Here is a 14,407-nt window from a genome sequence, read left to right on the forward strand (position 1 = left end):
AAGACAGCAGATGATTTAAGCGAGTTAAAAAAGACTTTTTATATATTCTCACCTTAACTGTATTCTTCTACCATTGTTTTATCCTGATAACCTGTTTTCATTTCATTCCTCATGACACAAAAATTGTTTAACTTTTTTTGCCACCACTGTTCAATATTTATTGTTCAATTACAATTTTATCATTGCATAAAAACATTTCACAATCTTTCGTGTGCGGTCTTTTAAAACCCGACTTCCCGACTTGTTTTTATAAAAACAACAATAAAGGGATAAAGCCTAAAAATTTTGCAACAACAAAATACTACGGTATCCCGAACAAACAAGCCACACTGTTCTATTAATAGACAAGGCACGGTCGACGAAGGGGTTTTTGTTGTAACAGACAAAACCAACTTACATGGTTATGCTACTTCGTTCAGGTTGAACGAAAGCATAACAAGTGGAGAAAGATGTAAATGTTTATAAGTGCGGTTGTAAGATTTAGAAGACTTTCCAAAAGAATTTTGGTTTTATTTAATTCTTTGGTTCCTCTTCTATTGAACTTACGATCTCGTCACTTGGGTAAAAAATGTTTTTTGTCACAGAAGTTATTTTTAAAATAACTTCTGGGGAGAATATCCCAGACAAAAAACAAGGGAACTGATGAGGATTGGTGGCTCTTTCCGAAACCTAGGTATTCCCTGCCTTACCCCCTGGTAAACATTACCATCGTTCTCCACTAATTAACAAACGTTGTTTTTATAAAAACAACAATAAAGGGATAAAGCCTAAAAATTTTGCAACAACAAAATATTTTAATTATTAAAATTATTTTAATTATTATTCATATGTAAATGTGTAACGAGAAAGACAAAATGAAATGCTTTCATGTCAAAAGAAAGAAAAACAACAACAAGAAATGAAAACAAATCGGAAATGCCGCAATTAGAAATAAGATTACGAACCACAAAAAGAAAAAAACACCATTAACCGCCACCACCAGCAGCGACAGCAGCTATGAAAACAAATGTTAATAGCTAACAATCTGATAGGCACTTTAGTCTTTCTATCCGTCGACCTCACCTCCCTCTGCCTTTCACCATCCTCAGTCATTGGTATTTCGGAAAGAGCAACAAGCCGTAATTGCTTAAAAACAAACCAAATTGTGTTCCGCACTGATTCCCGTGTTCGTATTGCCAATAATAGATGATGGTGGTCTAGTCTGTTGGCGGTATAAACAGTTGTTGTTTTTTTATTTTCTTCATTTGAAGGAGGGTTTGACTTGGGGGAAGGGAAGCATTAATTTGGACAAAGTTAACGAAAAATTGCAATAACAAAATTCCATATTTGATATTCAAAATATGAGTTGTAAAAATTTGGATAATGTGACTTAACCTAACTTAGGATTGAATTTAAAAGAGAGAGAGAGAGAGAACCCTATGTTCTTTTATTATAGCTTTTATAGATTTCTTAACATAAAAGTAGGTATTCTTCTAGTTATAGAATGCATATGGTATATTCCAGACATTTCAAAAGGCTCCTATGTATGGAGGTCCTTCAAAATATTCTGGGATATAAAGCATTCTACTCACAAAGATTCCTGCGAAAAGCCGTAAGGTGCAAGTACATAAAGAGCTTTTTTTAATGACTTAAGTCATCGACTGGCTTTTTCGTAAAAGAGCAAAGGATTTTTAGGTTGACTTAGTTCAATTTTGGCCTATAATTTATACTTGCTCACCCTATTCTGCTTTGTTCTTCTTAAGGTGCAAGCACATAAAGGCCGTTTTGACTGGCTTATGGGTGGAAATACATAAAGCGCATATTTGGCTGGCTTAAGTCATCGGCTGGCTTCTTCGTAGATGAACAAAGGCGTTTTAGGTTGACTTAGTTCGATTTTGGTTCTAGGCTCCTTTGTTCATCTCCGAAGAAGTCAGCCAGATAAGCGCTTTATGTATCCTCGCCTTAAGTAATCGGCTGGCTTCTTTGGAAAAGAATAAAGGAGTGCAAGCCGAAAATCGAACTAAGCCAACCTAAGACTCCTTTGTTCCCCTACGATAAAGCCACCCAATGACTTAAGCCAGTCAAAAGAACGTGTTATGTATTCTCACTGTTACACCGGCACAAATTATGTGTTTTACGAAGAATACATGGTAGAAGAATAGAATAGATGCATCAACGCTTGGAAACACTGAAATCTTAAAAAATTTTAAATGTCTTTTCAAATATAAGTAGATTTTTATGTGTTTTCTTATACGACGTCATTCGGAGGTTATTAAACTACGCGATTTTCAACAATTTTTACAAATTTAAATAATTCCTCCTTCAAAATTTTCAATTCAAAATTTGGTTTGACAGTTCATTGTCCCAGCAGTTTTGTTGATGCGTCTACCTGTATTATTCTACCATGGGCTTAAGTCATCGACTTGCTTCTTCGTAAAAGAATAAAGGAGTTTTAGGTTGATTTAGTCCAATTTCGGTCCATAAGTTATACGTGCTTACCCTACTTTTCTTTTTACACTGGCAGTGGAAATAAGGTGTTATATATACGAAATCCAGCGGATCTTTTCCCTATTTGAACTCTAATATGCATGAGCTATTTATATGTCTTACAATTACGTATTTTCGCAAAGCAAGCGTTTTTTCAGATCACAGTTTAAACTGGTTTCTCGCCCTTGATTTCTATTAACATTTATTGTCATTCCATTGGCCTATTAACTAAATAAATCAATTAAACAATTTCCATTGTAGTTTTCAAATAATCATTTCAAATGATTGTGAAATAGATTTCTATAGCCATTTTTTGCATTGGTTACATTATAAGATAATGGTATTAATCATTAACTAATTTCTAAATTTATTCATAGAAAATGCCTTTAACTATTACATAACTTAAAAAGTTGCAGTGCATGCATTGTATAACTGTTGGTTTGTTGAGCCCTATATTTCTGTTATCGTTGCATGTACCTTTAGAACAAAGTTAAGGGGGTAGAAAAAGAGAATTATTGATAAAATTGTTGCTGTCTGTGTGATCTGTAACTGTATTCATTCGGTGCACTTGAAAGTCCAGAGAAACAAATAAAACCACAACAATTCAATGAAATTTAATTGAAAGGTGTCACGTTTTCTGATAGACAACATAGGCGACGCTGTGATTATTGAGTGGGAACGAGCATATAATTGCTGTGGAAATTTATCTATTGTAAATAATTAACAGTAATTTTGTTAAAAAACATTTAGTTTTAGATTCTCTATAATTGTGATAGATTTTACTCTTGTGTAAACACTATTTAAGGATCTAACCATGAAAATAGTAAACATATGTTGTCTGTTACTTCCTCTCTCTCCCTTTATCTCTCTCTAGATCGACCGATATCGATTAGCTGACCTAGAATTGTCATTACATTGATTTGTTGTTGTCGTTGAACTTGAAAACGATTACCTATTATGGTCATGTGACAAATTTCAATTGTTTTACTTGAAACTGCAATAGCTATTGTTAATCGATTTTTAATGTTGTGATTTATTCAAGTAACAAAAAATTATTGATTCGGTTATCTGTTACGAAAAACATTAATTCTCTTGCACTCCAAAGTTTTCTACAGAAATCCACCAAACAAAAGGAAATACTAAAGTATTTTTAACATTTTTTTAATAAGGGCTATTTATTATATTTTTTAATCAAAACAAAGCGTGTTTGGCAAATAGCTGGTCTTAAACAACCTACACACTAAATAAAACCTGTTCGGTGTTAATAAGGCTTCCCCGCGACACCTTAACATGGGAATACATAAAGCGCTTATTTGGCTGACTTAAGTCATCGGCTGGCTTCTTCGGAGGTGAACAAAGGAGCCTAGGGCCAAAACAGAGCTAAGTCAACCTAAAACTCCTTTGTTCGTCTACGAAGAAGTCAGCCGAGGACTTAAGCCATCCGAATAAGCGCTTTATATATTCCCAGCTTTATTTGGCTGGCTTAAGGCTTCTTCGTACATGAACAAGGGAGTTGTAGGTTAACTTAGTTCGATTTTGGCCCTAGGCTCCTTTGTTAATTTCCGAAGAAGCCAGCCAAATAAGCGCTTCATGTGAGAGCATGGTAGAAAAATACAGATAGATGCATCGATGCTTGGGGACATTGATAAGTCAAAAATTTTAAAATGTTTTTTTTTTTTTTTCAAAAATAAGTAGATTTTGCTATGTTTTCTTATACGACGTCAATCGGAGGTTATTATAATAAGCGGTTTTCAAAAATTTCTACAAATTTTAATTATTTTTCATTCAACATCTTCAATTCCAAAATCGGTTTGACAGTTCATTGTTCCAGCAGCTGTGTCGATGCGACTACCTGTATTCTTCTACCATGGGTGAGAGTACATTAAAGGCATTTTTAACTGGCCAGCCGATGACTTGGCTTCTTCATAAAAGAATAAAGAATTTTTAGGTTGACTTAGTTTAATTTTAACCGTAAGCTCCTTTACTTTCTACAAATAAGCCAGCCTATGACTTAAGCCAGTCAAAAAAGCGATTTATGTATTTTCACCTTTAAAGGCTTTTTTGACTGGCTTAAAGGCGAGAATACATTAAGGGTGGAAATACATAAAGGGCATATTTGGCTGGCTTAAGTCATCGGCTGGCTTCTTCGTAGATGAACAAAGGAGTTTTAGGTTGACTTAGTCCGATTTTAGCCCTAAGCTCCTTTGTTCATTTTCGAAGAAGCCAGCCGATGACAAATAAACGGCGTGTTATTGTAGGTGTCAATGTGGTAGAATTAAGAGGGTAAAGTTAATAATATGTTTAAATTTTTTCCAAAAATATTTTTTCGAACTATTCCTTTGGCAAAACCTCGTTGTCAAAATAAATATTTATAAATCCATTGTATATTTACAAATCAGAGATGGTACAGAAAATGCTTTTTTGAAATTACTTTACCTTCTTAATTCTACCATATGCTGTAATCCTTACATTTTTATGAAATTATTTAATTCCATATATCCATATATATAATTTACCAATACACCCAAATACAAAATACTCCAATAAATTATTTAGATTTTTTACTTAGAAAAATTCCATTATTTTTTATGTCAAAAATTTAAAAAAATATTCTAAATATTACTGAAAGCACGTGCCAAACATTTTTGGTGTGTGTGTGTGGCAAATTTGCAAAATTATTTTAATTTCATCCGAAATCTGTCAGATTTCTATATACTCAAATTCGCCAAATGTATTGCATATTTAAAATTACAACGAAAAAAGAAGCTATTCGTAAAATTTTGCAATATTCAAACAAACCGATATGCAATTTTATCTAGAAACAATTTGACGTATACAGACACGTAAGTCTGTATGTATGAACGTGTGTACATAGTTTCGCATTGAGTTATTCAAGTGCATGTGTTTGAATATACATTTTGTAAACGAAACATGCCAGAGAGAACAATAACCAGCTGTGGAATTTTCCATTCATTATGGTTAAGAAACAACTACAACAAAAAAAGCACAGCGCAACAAAAGAAAAACGTTAACCCGTTTAAGGGTTGCAGTAGTGACAAATATGATTTTAACCCTCTATGAGTGATCGCCTCAAGTAAGAAGTCACAAGTTACACATGGGGACGAATCTTTGAAGCGTTTAACAATGGAAACAACGACTGTTATCGATAATTGCAAATTTTTATTTATTTAGAATTTTAGTAATTAAATAAAATGTGGGGTAAGTTGAACGAACTAAATAAACTAGTTGCTATGGCACAATTTAAAGGTCTTCCTGCAATACCAGCTGATTAAATTATTGACTGTTCAAATATATGTTTCAGATTTGTTTATAAAATATTAAGGCTGCTTTACACTGTCACCTAAATTAATCGTTTTAGGAAGAGGCGCCATTAATTTTATCTAAAGTCCATAGAACAAATAAATAGGTTCGACTTCAAAAATAGGTCATTGAAAGTAACACCATTCCATGAAAGTTTAAATATTCTCACATAAATCATTCGCTTTATGAAAATATATTATTAATTCCAAGTATATTTGTAAAAAGTGACAACCTTCTATCAGATGATATGTTTTTACATATGTAGTGTCATATATATTCATCTTGTGATATATGGACGACATTTCAGTTCTGAAATACATGAGTAAAGTACATATGAACTTTTTCGATCACAGCTAGTCCTATTTTCAGTCGGAAAAATATAATTTAATCAAAACTGTTCTGTGTTTGGTGTGTAAACATTCAGACATCATCGCTCTGATCATAATTGCTGAGACCGCGAGCAAGTATTATTCTCTCTTACATTGCTCTCCTTTGTTTTATATAAACATTATACCTGATCCCATCCTAACGTATTTTTACACAATCATTCTTATGTGGCGTTTCCACTGCACTTGATTCGTTCTCTATTCGTTGTTTGACCCTTAACTATGAAAAAACTACATAATTCTTCACACAAAACTTCCTGAGCGAACACTCATATTTGTACGTTGTTCAAATCAAATCACTCTCAGAACAACGAAAAAATATGTCCCATCCCTAACAAATGAGAGCATTTATCGAAAAAATAAATTATGACATTTAAAAATTAAAAATAGAAAAATTTGATGAAATTTTAAAATTTTTGGGAAGACTGAAATTTATGAATGAAAACTACAATGTTGAATGGCGTATGTACATTCAAACGAAAGTAAAATTTGTTTTCTCTCTCATTCGAGGTACGCATTTTGTCCACGAGTTAAAATTTCCACAGAAAACGCAAACAAAAGAGGCAACATTTTCAAAATGTTTCTATCGGCAGAAAAAATGTTTGACAAGTGTCTCTCCAGCAGAATTTAAAAATGGAAAAACACAAAAATGTGTTCAAAATGTCAACATTTACACAAAAAGTTGAAATCGTGAATGAAAATTGTAAAATTAATGATATAATAAATCTTTGGGAGAAAAACAATAATTTCTTCTATTCATATTAGTGAGAATTTCATGTATTTTCGTATAAATTCCCATTAAAATCAACAAACATAAATTTTGAAAAAAGGAATTATTTCACTATGAATTACGAATCGTGCCGTATGAACGGGTTAATTCGTGTACCTAATTCTGAGAGCGAACAACGTTGTTCGGTTTCCAATGGAAACATGCTATTAGTTAGAACAAGACAATAATATTTCTATGATATGTTAATCACTCACATTGAATGTCAACATTGTCAAAGGAAAGAAGAAGACCCAAATAAAGATTACTTTACTTTTTGTTGTGTGAAAATTTATAAAATCAAAAGAAATGAAATAACATATGCAAGTGAGCATGGTATAATACAGGTAGATGGATCAACGCTTGGGAACATTGACATGTCAAAAAAAAAAATTTGAAATGTTTCTTCAAACATAAATAGATTTTTATATGTTTTCTTATACGACGTCATTCGTAGGTTATTTTAAAAAGCGTTTTTTAAATTTTTTACAAATTTAAATAGTTTTTCATTCAACATTTTCAATTCTAAAATTGGTTTGACAGTTCATTGTCCCAGCAGCTGTGTCGATGCGCCTATCTATATTCTTCTACCGTGTATACACCCTTATCGTCTGATATCACCTTTATGGACGAGTTTTATTAAAACAGTTTACTGTAACCCTAAACATATAATGTTCCCACCATGGTAGAATTATGGAATTGACCTCGTACTAACATATGTTTACAATTTTGTTAAAATTATGCATTTCAAATCTAATTGTCAATATGTTTATTCATAAACCTATTGTGGGAATCCATTTCCTGGGTTCACATTAAATAAACAATTAGACCTATTTGACACATGATAACCGACTACACAGGGATCAGATAATCGACTACACAGTGATAAGGTATAGTCGATTTTAACACCCATGGTAAAAAATTAAGAGGGTAAAGTAATTTAAAATAAGCATATCCATCTCTGCATTTTCAGTAATTTACATTGTCACATTTCACTACATAAAAACAAGTTCCCATCTCTTATTTGTGTATATACAATGGATTTATAAATACCAATTTGGACAATGAGATGTCAAATGAATAATTTTTGAAAAAATTGTAAACCTTTGATTGCATGACTTTATCTTCTTGATTCTTCCATACTAACATCAAATACGTTAAAAAAATTATAAAGTTTACATCTCTAAAAAATGTTTGTAATAGAACAAACTTGTGTGTAAACCTAGCCTTAAATTTCCAAATCTATGGCAGCAGCCCATACAATACATCCCCACATCAGTGTTTCTATCCCATTCAAGCTTTTACCATTTCCACTTGTTTGTTTTGCCCTTAAGTTTCCACTTAAATTTCATTAAACACTGATGTTTACACGGTAAACCCTACTTTAAACATCATTCATGTTTGCATAATTTAATGCCATTTTCTAGGTAAGTAATGACGATATGTTTTTTTTTTTTTTTTGGTTTCAAATTTTAGATCACACAAAAGTTACACAATACACATGACACCTAAAATCTAAAAGTGTTTTATTTTCTCTACACTTGACAGATATCAGCTGTTCGTTCTTGCATCATTTCCTCATTGTAAACAATTTGAAAGAAAGCAACAACTGCACTTTGTTTTCATGTTACGCATGAGGTTGAATTAAAACAAATTCGCATCATCGCTATGTGTTCCATTCGGCGCGTCACAATACAAGTCCAACGGACCGTGGCAAACAAATCTTTTGCTGTGAAATTTTTTATACGCAAAACAAAAACGGGTCAATTGAATGAGTGAATTGAAAACGTTTGCTGTTTTTTTTTTCTTTCTTCTGTCTTGTCTTCTTGGTTTCTTTGTTGGAACATTTGCTACATACAATCATACACTTTTTCAATTATGTACTGGTACTTGCCAGTCTGCCAGCCAGCCAGTCAGCTAACTTAATTCGCACAATTGGTACACTGAAATGTTGTAATGTAGATATGTCCATACATATGCACTTATTTATGTTTACACATTGGCATTGACATTGTTCTGCACGTTCGTTCATATTTCACTGTGTTACGTTTTTGCTCTCTGATTTCTGGTTTTCTGTCTGACGTTATTGTAAGACAAGATTTATGCATCAGAGGCATGATCAGAGCGTCCAGAGTCTGCCGAAAAAAAAACTAATATGGTTAGATAACAGTGATTTTTTTTGGCAGACGAATGTTTTTTTTGCAAAATATAAGGTCAAAGATGTCATATCTAGTACAGTCTTTTAAGGATTCATTAAAAAGGCCATGTTAAATAACAGCTGATTCCCACTAAACTGTCACAATTTATTGATATTTTTTATAGAAAGCTTGCCAAAAAAAAAGAAGGGTTAAGGTGTGGATACATAAGCAGCTTGAGCTCTTTGCATTTTTATTTTGTGACATATCATAAACAAATGCCAGAGCCACACTCATGGTAGAAGAATGAAGGTAGACGCATCGACACAGCTGCTGCGTCATTGAACTGTCAAACCAATTTTGGAATTGAAAATTTTGAATGAATAATTTTTTAAATTAGTAAAAATTTTTGAAAAATGCATATCATAACAACCTCCTATTGGTGTCGTATAAGAAAACTTACAAAAATCTATTTATTTTTGAAAGAACATTTAAAATCTTTTGACATATTAATGTTCCCAAGCGTTACCTGTATTATTCTACCATGGCCATTAATATGCCTAGCCGCTTATATATCCTCACCTTTAGTCATTTCAAATGAGCATATCCATCTCTGCCTTCTCAAAATTCATTGCAAGATGTGTTTGTATACAATGGATTTGTATATATAAATTTTGACAATGAGATGTTGTCAAATGAATAATTTTGAAAAAAATTGTAAACATATGAATGCATGACTATAACTTCTTTATTTTACCATGATAAAAAGTGACTAAATATATAAAATTTCCCAAAACGTAACACGTTAAATGTCATTTCATGTAAAGTAGTTGACAGTAGGTATTAAAGGCGTATTTGCACCGACACCTTAATTAGTATGCAGATGCGTCGTATATTTGACTTATAATCAATGGAATTGACAATCTTAATAACCCGTCTTACTAGAACATTTTCAGTATAAATACGACTTTACATCCATTTACAAGGTTGTGCAAAATAATCAGCTGATTTCCCTTGAAGCTGTCATAATTGATAGTAATTTGACAGAATGTTAATAAAATATAAACAAACTTTTTGACAGCTTGATTAGATTTCAAATGCAATGACAGCTTTCTTTTTTCTAGGCCTTGTTTCTTTAAATATCTGTATAAATACGTCTTAACATCCATTCACAAGGTTGTGGAAAATCATCAGCTGATTTCCCTCAAGCTGTCATAATTGATAGTAATTTGACAGAATGTTAATAAAATATAAACAAACTTTTTGACACCTTGATGGGATTTCAAATACAATGACAACTTTCTTTTTTGTAGGCCTTGCTTCTTTAAATGTCTGTAAATGTCATCTTCCATGGTAGAAGAATACAGGTAGATGTATCAACGCTTGGGAACGATGTTTTTTTAAGAAATAAGAAAATTTTATATAAGTTCTCCTTTACTACATCAATTGGAGGTTGTTATAACATGCATTTTTCATAAATTTTTTACAAATTTGAATAATTTTTCATTTAAAAATTACAATTTCAAAATTGGTTTGACAGTTCATTGTCTTAGCAGCTGTGTAGATGCAACTACCTATATTCTTCTACCATGTCATCTTCTCCATAAAACATGTCATCTTTTCTCTCAAAATAATGTGAAAACGCCCGAACTCTATATTTTCAGTTTCATTTTTAAATAAATTTCTATTCCATCTCGTTATTAATTTATTTCAATAGAAAAAAGAAACAAAGTCCAAAAGAACAATTTGCTCGACATGACCTACCCTACCTCATACAAGTTTAAATGGTTCTCGTTTTGATGGCCACAATTAAATTTCCAACTAGAAGCAATGTAAACGCCGTTACTAATTGTAACGATAACGGCTTAGAACGTTTTTTTTTTTGTTTCTGCTGACCCATTCAGGTTTCAATTGAATGTGACAAAACGTAGACAATTGATGAGACTTTTGCGACACAAAAAAAAAACTATGTCTAATATTGTTTAGGGGTACTCTTTTCATTTATGGTGGTCTGTGGGTAGCTGATTTTTGGGAGAAAGGGGGAGTTACGCTTGATGAATATGTTCCCCTTAACATTGTAGGCACATGCCGGAATGACATTGAGAATATATTGATTCACTCAAATGTTAATTCTGCTCCAGAGTACATTGGACCATACAGTGGAAACTCACAAAAGTGAGATTTTCATAGACAGATTAATTCGCAAAGGAACACAATAATATTTTGAAGGTATAGGATCGATAGGTTCCCTTTTCTTGGTTATATGCATGGTAGAATTAAGAAGATAACCAATCATATGAGCTCATCCACAAGGTACCACTGTATAAACATGATGATGCTATACGGATAGTATGACGCCATTAGATTGAAAGCTATGACAACTATTTGGAGAATCAGTAATTTTTTAGTTATAAAAAACTGCGCTTTTCTACGTATTGCCTTTTCTGGGAATACAATATTGATTTGTTTCAGAACCTTCAGTTTTGCAATTTTTTTTCGATATCATAAAGGGAAAGAAGGGTTATTTTAGGGCATGGTATAATAATATGGGTAGATGCATCAACACTTGGGAACATTGATATGTCATAAATGTTTAAATGTTTTGTCAAAAATAAGTTGATTTTTAAATATATTCTCATACGATGCAAATCGGAGGTTGTTATGATATGCATTTTTCGACATTTTTTACAAATTTCAATAATTTTTCATTCAATCATCTTTTCAATTCCAAATTCAGTTTGACAGTTCATTTTCTTAAGAGCTGTGTCAATGCGACTACCTGTATTCTTCTACCATGGCGTAGGGTATGCAAATATAGATTATGGACCTATATTGAACTAAGACGACCTAAAACCCTTGTTTTTTACGAAGAAGCCAGCCAATGACTTACAGCCTGTTCCACGATGTCGAAAGAACACGTTCGCACAACTTTTACACGACAAACAGCTGATTTCCGTTCCACTAAAATCCATCAGAACGAAAATTTGCACGAAAATCAAAGCGAACGAAAACGTAAGCGTTTCAGTGTAATTTTGCGTTCCACTATCTTTTTTCTTTCGTACGCATGCGAACACAAATGTCAAAATCAGTCACTTGTGTGTTTGCTGTCGAATGATAAAAATTAAGGAAAATTGTTTTAACATAAACATTTCTTGATTGAAAATGGAAAGAAAAATGTAAGTAAAAATAATAAATGCAATTTAATCTGTGAACAACAAATATATATTTTTTTATTTTCTCAATTCCAGCACGAAAAAACTACACAGCTGCGGGCAATAGTTGAGTATATGGGGGAGAATCCTAAGTTCGCCAGAGGAGTGCCAATTTTTGGAAGCAGCAGGCAATCCCATGAAGACCACTGGAAGACACAAACCTAGAAAAAATCATTTTTTTATTATTTTAAAAATGTAAAAATACAATCATACTTACTGGTTGTTAGGTACTTCAAATAAATTCGAAGCATCTCTTAAATGCCTCCGTGGCACAATTTGAACCTCCTCCTCATCATCCATAAAAAATATGGCTACAGAAATATTCATTTTTTTTTTTTTTTTAAGAACACAAATAATCTGAACACAATCACTAGAAATTTTATTTTGTTTGTTTATTTACAATTTGTTTGTTTACAGCTGAACTGTCAGTTGAGACAGAGCCACTGCTGCTTTTTCGCGTTTATATTAGACATTTGGCGCTTTTTTTTGCCTTATTTCGCGATTAATTTTGCCAAAAAATATTTTGCAACACTGAATCACGTAATGCTATGCGAAAGAAAGAACGAAAGTTAGTGGAACGCATTCTTATGCGAAAGTGAGTGAGTAGCCTTCGTTCGCACAAATTTTCTTTCGAGATCGTGGAACAGGCTGTTAAGGTGGGAATACATAAAGCCCATATTTGACTGGCTTCTTCGAAAACGAACAAAGGGCCAAAAACGAACTAAGTCAACCTGAAACTCCTATTTTCCTCTACAAAGAAGCCAGCCGATGACTTAAGCCATTCGAAAAAAGCGTTTTATGTATTTTCAGCTTTAAGCCAAGTCCTTTTCTCTATTCTCGCCTTAAAATTAGGGTGACCTAATTTGAATTATGGACGGAAATGAAACTAAGTCAACCTAGAACTTCTTCATTATTTTATAAACAACTCAGCCGATAAATTAACACGGTGTTTACACAAGACAAATTGTCAGAGAATCAGAGATGTATTTTACTACCACATACACACAAGTTCGATTATTATACCTTCAACCAAATGGGTAAAGAGGGTATACAGGGTGAGGTGAAGAGACTGCAACCAAATTCAGACTGCTGCCATTTCTAAGCCACTCGTCCGACAGCTGTTAAAATTATTCCAGTGACAGATCATTATATTGTTTACAAGCGTCCGAAAGCATTTTGGTGAGAATCTTCCAGAAAAAAAATTATTCGTGATGGAATTCAAGCGCGATAGTGTGATTTCTTTATATTTGGCCGGAAAACCGCAAGTGGCTATCGTTAGAGCACTCCAGCATTTAAATGTGAATAAATCGTTTTGTGTCTCTTACCATCACTCTTTATCGTGATACTGGTAGCGTAGCCCGACGTCAAGGAAGTAGGCGGAAGAAAACAGCAACGTCAGCAAAAATTGTTCGAAAAGTAAAGAAGCGAATTGATCGAAATCCGCGTTGCAGTGGCCAAAAAATGGCTCATGAGCTGAACATATCACAATACTTCATTCGGCAAATATTGACAAACAAGCTCGGGGCAAAGCCATTGAAATTCCAAAAAGTACAAGAACTTACACCGCAACAGAAAGAAAATAGACTCAAAAAAGCTAAAGAGTTGCTTCGCTGGGCCGAAAGTGGTGAACTGCCAAATTTGGTTTTCTCCGCCTCCGATGAGAAAACATTCGTTGTCCCGCAGTTTGTAAACAAACAAAATTATCGTGTAATCGGCGCCTGCCAAAGAGGTCAGCTGAAAATGTGCACCTTCGGTTGGCCACCTAGAACTCAAGCGTCGGCCATGGTGATGGTGTGGGCCGCCATAACAGCCGATGGTCGCTCTCCGCTCGTATTAATCGACCGTGGCATCAGAATAAATGTCGAATATTATCGGGAAAATATTCTGGGCACACAAAAAATTTGGCCGCAGACTTTGGACATTCCAACAGGACTCAGCACCATCGCACTCAGCACTCGCCACCCAAGAATGGTTACAAAATGAGTTTCCTCGTTTCATTTCCAGCCCACAATGACCACCAAAATCTCCGGATACCAATCCGTTGGACTATTGTGTCTGGAGTAATTTGGAAAGCCAGGTTGGCACAAAGTGTCGATCACCTGAAGCAAGCGCTTCTCCGAG

At 33.4% G+C, this 14,407-nt stretch overlaps 2 long non-coding RNA genes across 2 annotated transcripts; one reads left to right on the forward strand and one right to left on the reverse strand.

Moving 5' to 3' along the window:
• The first annotated feature begins 11,967 nt into the window (after positions 1–11,967).
• Positions 11,968–12,567, forward strand: LOC131802309 (uncharacterized). The gene is made up of 2 exons (XR_009342142.1): positions 11,968–12,250; positions 12,323–12,567. It is a non-coding gene; the product is annotated as an uncharacterized LOC131802309 (long non-coding RNA).
• On the reverse strand, positions 12,274–12,822 carry LOC131802308 (uncharacterized). The gene is made up of 2 exons (XR_009342141.1): positions 12,504–12,822; positions 12,274–12,447 (listed from the first exon to the last, which is right to left on the reverse strand). It is a non-coding gene; the product is annotated as an uncharacterized LOC131802308 (long non-coding RNA).
• Between the last annotated feature and the right edge of the window lie 1,585 nt (positions 12,823–14,407).

Source organism: Musca domestica, unplaced genomic scaffold, assembly GCF_030504385.1.
Source record: "Musca domestica strain aabys unplaced genomic scaffold, Musca_domestica.polishedcontigs.V.1.1 20, whole genome shotgun sequence".
NCBI lineage: Eukaryota > Metazoa > Arthropoda > Insecta > Diptera > Muscidae > Musca > Musca domestica.